Genomic DNA, 6,072 nt, shown 5'->3' with positions numbered 1-6,072 from the left:
CTGTTAGTCGTTATGGCTACCAGGCTAAGGTGGTCTCTACTCAGAATGGCAGAGGGGTGATCACGTAATGCCTGGAGGGAAAAGGTTGCAATGGCAAGAAAGAAGGGGGATAGAAAAGAAGAAATGATTGACAGGAGCGGAAGTCGATGATGGGGATGCTGGGTCCTGGACAACTCTGGGTTTCAAGGAGTGGTGCCGAGACAGACCTAGGGAGAAATAGGGACCAAGGGGAAACCCAGAAAAAGAGCAAAAGTCAAACAAACAAAACCCCCTTGTGACCACAGTCCACGATAACACAGGAAAAAACCCCACAAAGCCAGCCTTGTGCTTGGAGTCCAGCCCTAGGATGAAAGGCTCCAAGAAAGTAGTTTTAACAGAATTAAAGGGAACATTTCTTTTGATTCTATTAAATTATCAGATGGAACATGAGGTGGTTATGGGTTGGAATTATGACTGGGGCTAATGGGGGGCATTTATGTGGGCTTGGCTTAGCAGGAAATTGGTCATGAGAACACTGTTCAGTGAAGAGGCGCGGCTCCTGAGGCAGTCAGAGACCCTGGTTATTGAGAATGGCCTGGCAGACAGGTGGGGAAAGCAACTCCCCTGCTGGTCAGTGGTTGACTTGAAGCTGTGCTTTGCTCCCCAGGCGGCATGTTTCTAGAACCAAAGAGAGTGGAGCTGAATCCTGGTGTGGCAACATCCATCGTAGATTCTTCTAGGTGGCTGAAGTACAGTATGATGCACATTTATGGAGTGGAGTTGGGGAGGCAAGAAGGGAAGAAAAAAGGAACAGACAGGTGCTAACTCTGGGGACCTGGGCCTGAGTTTATGTTGTCTCACGTAATCCTTGCAATGACCCTGTGAGGCGCATGCAATGGGCTTCAATCTTACAAGCAAAGCATCCGAGGCTCAGAAAGGCTAAGTGACCTGTCTAGGGTAGCCCAGATAGGGTCAACGCCTAGGGTTTTTGTTTTGTTTTTTCCTAGACAGGGTTTCTCTATGTAGTTTCAGTGCCTGTCCTGGAACTCACTCTGTAGACCAGGCTGGCCTCGAACTCACAGAGCTCTGCCTGGCTCTGCCTCCAGAGTGCTGGGATTAAAGGTGTGTGCCACCACTGCCCAGCTCAAAACCTAAGCTTTTAAAGATCTACCCCATGTCATACATCTCCTGTGTGCTTTGGACTGGCCTTTTCCAGGGTGCCACTATATGATAAACACAGCTCTTATGTGGAGAGTGAGATGGCTCAGCTGGTGAAATAACTGCTGTACAGACATAAGGACCCGAGTGTGTATCCCCAGTACCCATGTAAAAGCCAAGTGCAGAGACACATATCAGCAACCCTACCCCTGGGTGGGTGGAGGCAAGTGGATCCCTGGAGCTCACTGACTACTGGGCCTAGCTGAATTGATGGGCTACTCTCTCTCTCTCTCTCTCTCTCTCTCTCTCTCTCTCTCTCTCACACACACACACACACACACACACACACACACACACACACACACACACATGTCCAAACAGCAGTCTCCTGAAAAGCCATTACTGTTTGCTTCTGACCATGTTCCCAGGAGGCCAGTGAGCTCCCCAGTTCCTTCCCTGTAAATGAAGCTCATTGTTACCTGGCTTCACTCTCTATGGCTGCAGCTCAGACTCCCAGAACACCCAGTCAGCAGACCAGCCCTCCAGCTAGGAGTGGGTTAAAACCAACATTTGCAGATAAAGAGGTAAACATATTTACATTCCTCTCTCCACACCTTCTGCATATGTCATGCCGTGAATAGCTTCAGAGGTCTGTTTGTACTATCTCTCTAGAATTTTTACAGTCTGCAGGACACAAAATCTCTATAAAGTGACTTATTGAAATAGAAGCAGATTGGTAAAACCGTTTCCCTCTTATGAACTGTGAAGAATGATCCTCTAAATGAAATCAGGAAGGAACTGGACAGAATCTTGTTTAATGGTCTGACAAAATGAATCACAACGATTCCAGACATCCATCACTGCTAAAAGGGGACCACAAATGATCTGTGAACCACTATATATTGATTACCCGTGTGGTACAAGTGTCGGATTTAATGTTCACACACCATAGAGAGGCGGCAGGGACAGATGGTGCCTTAACTCTTCTTTGATAGATTTTAATGGTGAAATATTGATTTCTATCTGGCCAAGGCCTGCTGTTAGGGGCCAAAGTCATTTGTTGGGTATTGCCGGACACCCAGTTGGCCCGGCGTAATCAATCATTTTTGGCAAGGCAGGTGAAAATCCAGAGAGAAGCACCTTGGAACCCAAACGGAAGCGTGATGTGTCTGAATCCAGCCACCTAGAGGAAGAGTGGGGGGAGAGCGTGAGAGAGGACTCTCGGAGACGACGCCTGTAAGGAATTATTAATGATCAGACATGTTTACTGAGGAGAGGCACAGCGAATCAGAGCTGACATGACAGAGTCTGGGAGCTTCGCAGAGAAAATGAGCCTCTTGCTAAGAGGGACTATATTTTATTTAAACACCCTTCTAAGGCTGGGAACTCAGGTAATCTGTTGTGTTACAACTCACTGGTTGTTCTTGCCATCCAGAGAGATAACACTGAGGCACTAATAGGAACACATCAATCACAATCAGCCTGCAATTCCAGCGGTGTCTCATCCTCCCAGCTCCTCTTTTAAGCTCCTTAATAATGGTGATAACATAGTTGGGGGCTGCAGAGAGGCCTCTCCCCACCGAGGGTCAGATTCCTAAAGTGAAGAGCTTGCCAAATCGGCATCAGGGGAAACAGCTCTGTGCTGGGGATGATGGTAAGGAGCAGCTGGGAGGGTGGGGCTCCAGCAGGAGAACTGTCTGTAGTCCCCGGCTCCCAGGGTTCTGTGACGTCATTCCTGCTGCTTTCCTTAGAAAGGGGCATGAGTGTGTGCACCTATGTGTAATTATCAAGTAACAAGACTCATTTTTCTTGGGTAGCTCATAACACGGTCTTAAAGGCAGCTTCCAAATGGAACCCTCTAGAGTTTGTAGTGATGAAGTTGAGTGGTGGCTTCTCAGGAAGACTGATGGGGAGGAGGTGACCACTTAGAGGTAGGTGTGGGGAGGGGACACGCCTCACTTCCACAGCTCCTAATGATTCTTAACCTGGAGCCTCAAGGTTAAGCATCTTTTCCTGTTTGACCTCTCCCCTGTAGGCTGTGAGGTAGTGAAGGGCTGTGTCTGATTCACTGTCATACCCCCTGTACCCTAGCTACAGTCTAGGGACTCAGAGTGTCCATGTATGGATACATCCGATGCGGAAGGGAAGGTAAGTGTCTGCATTGGGAAATAGCTGGTCATGGTCTGGGGAACTGGCTCAGGTGATAAGGTGCTGGCTGCTCGAGCATGAGAGCCTCAGTTCAGATCCTCAGAATTCAAATAAAAACTCAGGCATCGTGTGTGTCTGGAACCCCGGGACTGTGCTGGGAAAAGAAACAGGCAGGTCCTGGGGCTTCTGGCCAGCCAGCCTCGTTGAACTGGTGAGCCCCAGGTTCAGTGGAAAACTGGCTCAAAAATAGATAGATGGTAATCGAAGATGACACCCAATGCTTGCCTCTGTCTGTGGGCTCCTCCTCCAAAACACACACACACACACACACACACACACACACACACACACACACACACACACACACAGACACACACACACACACACACACACACACACACACACACACAAACACACACACAGACACACACACACACACACACACACACACACACACACACACACACACACACACACACACACACACACACACGGTTTATAGTGCTTTGCTTGTTTGGAGTGTTCACATAGGTATGTGTGTGTCATATGCACATGGAAATACATACATCCAGAAAGAAACACACTAATCTTATTTTGTTAAACTTATGTAGTTCTCTTTCTTTTCTCTCTGTGATTTACATTTTTTATGAGCCAGCACAGTGTGAAGAAAGCCTAAATTCTAGAGACAGACTACTTGTATGAGGATCCTGCTGACTCCGCCAGTAACTTCAGGTGTCTTTGGTAAGCTGCTTTGACTCTGTGTCTTGACCATCTCATCTGCAAATAGGGGAAGACTGGTGTTCTGAGGGTTAGATGAGTTAGTCACCAGGAGCCTTGCTTGTGTAAATATGAAAGTTCTACGTCCTATAGTTCTGCTTAAATTATATAGCTTTCCAGTGTCCTCATTAGAATTAACTGTCAACTTGACACAGCCTCAGAGTCACCTGAGAAGGGAGTCTCAGTTGTCAGATTACCTCATCACATTGGCCCCTGGGCATGTTTGTAGAATACTGTCTTGATTAGTAACCAATGTAGGAGGACCTAGCCCATTGTGGGTAGTACCATTCCTCAAGAAGGTAGTCCTATATAAGGAGGTTAGCTAAACCTGAGTCTGCACAAACCAGCAAGCATCATGCCTCATGGTTTCTGTTTCAAGGTTCTGCTTGAGGTTCTGCCCTGACTTTCCTAACAATGAACTGTGACCTGGAAGTGCTAGCCAAATAAACCCTTTCCTCCATGAAGTTGCTTGGTGTGGTGCTTGTTAGAGTAACAAAAGAAAACTATCATGGTATGGCTGTGCAGTAAAATCTTAAGCTGAATGAATGCACGTTAGTGGAAACCCTTATGGAGTTGGCATTAGGAATCCCGGCAAACATTTGCTGTCCTCTTTGGGACATGACAAGCCTACACTTTAAGCAGTACGCTTGTTTTTGCGATGGCTTGGTGAAGTCGAAGATCCGCTTCATCATAACTTGTGCACACTCTCCATGTGATTCCATATCGGAGTCTCGGGGAGGTCTGCGGAGGCCTGGGTGTTTATCTCTCAAAGTCTGTGCACAGAGATACGCACCAGGGACTCGAGTGCTTAAGGGTGCTGACAGACAAAGACACTGCAGAGCAGTGCGAGCTCTGCTTTGTGGTCCACCCAGCTGTGCCACTTTCCCCCAGATGTGAGCAGTGCTGGCGGCAGATTCCGTTTAGATTATCTTGCTTACCTAATGATTTTTGCTTCACTGCCTTGCTCGATTGTGTTCACCAGGACGGCAGGCTATTAAAATGTCAAGGCACATTGAATTGTTGTTATCCAGGAGAGAGACCTTTCCAATCAGCCCAGGCTCTGGAGGTTGCATAAACTCCAAGAAGGTGATCAGAGAGATCATTCTGACTTTGTACAGAGATGGGGGTGAGCAAGGAGGTTGGGGGGGGGGGAGACACAGATGCAGTAGCTGGGAATTACAGCAGCTTGATTGTGCTAATTAAATATTAAAATGTCGTCTTTTCCAACAGGTATTGGTGGCTCCTCTGCTTCCGAATTTAAGGGGTACCTGCAATGGGAATTAGAGGAAGGCCGGGGGAAGGTGGCTCCCAGATTCTGGATGGGGTGGGTACCAGGGCAGTATCATTAGGCACCAGGTTGATGGCTGGCAGGTCAGGGATAAAGGATACTTAACCAAGTGTTTTTTTCCAGGGTGTTTCCAGGGAGCGCCTCTGGCCCAGCCCTACTGTACCCCCTGGGCCAATCTGGACACATTCTCCTTCAGTCAGGCCTTATTTTCCAAGGGATTTTTTTTCTCTTTTAGGGAATCCAGGGAGAGCAGGGGGCAAAGTATATTCTTGTAAATTCTCCAGCGATCAAAGCTGAAGGCTGCCACCGGAAACAGACTTTTCCTTCTTGTATTTCTGTCATTTCACAACTATTTGGTTGTCTGTGGCCACTGTTTGTTTTATTTCACAGGGACACCCCTCGTGTCCTCCCCCGCCACCCCCGCCCGCAACCTCCAACACCTCAACACCCAGGTCAGGTATGACCGTACGGGTGGGGCACTCCAGCATCCCTGCTCTGTCCTCCATGGGTACACAAGTCTCATCAGCCCATGCTCATCTCCTCCCTACCCCCACCCTGCATTCTCCGCCAAAGGCCTGGTTCATCCTGGAGAATGGCACCCACCTGGCTCTTCGAGCGCCAGGCTTTCCATCCCCTGCTGTCCATCTTCCAGCTTGAAGCAGGTTCCAGACTCAAACGACAAAACTCACTGACTTGGACAATCAAACTCTCTGTGCTATGTT

At 48.2% G+C, this 6,072-nt stretch overlaps 1 long non-coding RNA gene across 1 annotated transcript; it reads right to left on the bottom strand.

Annotated features, from left to right (window-relative positions):
• Positions 1–1,919: 1,919 nt before the first annotated feature.
• Positions 1,920–5,736, bottom strand: LOC118593011. The gene is made up of 3 exons (XR_004946184.1): positions 5,698–5,736; positions 5,001–5,053; positions 1,920–2,320 (listed from the first exon to the last, which is right to left on the bottom strand). It is a non-coding gene; the product is annotated as an uncharacterized LOC118593011 (long non-coding RNA).
• Positions 5,737–6,072: the final 336 nt, after the last annotated feature.

Source organism: Onychomys torridus, chromosome 11, assembly GCF_903995425.1.
Source record: "Onychomys torridus chromosome 11, mOncTor1.1, whole genome shotgun sequence".
NCBI classification, from domain to species: domain Eukaryota; kingdom Metazoa; phylum Chordata; class Mammalia; order Rodentia; family Cricetidae; genus Onychomys; species Onychomys torridus.
Note: the sequence above shows the minus strand (reverse complement) of the source record. Positions and strands in the feature narration are given on the sequence as shown.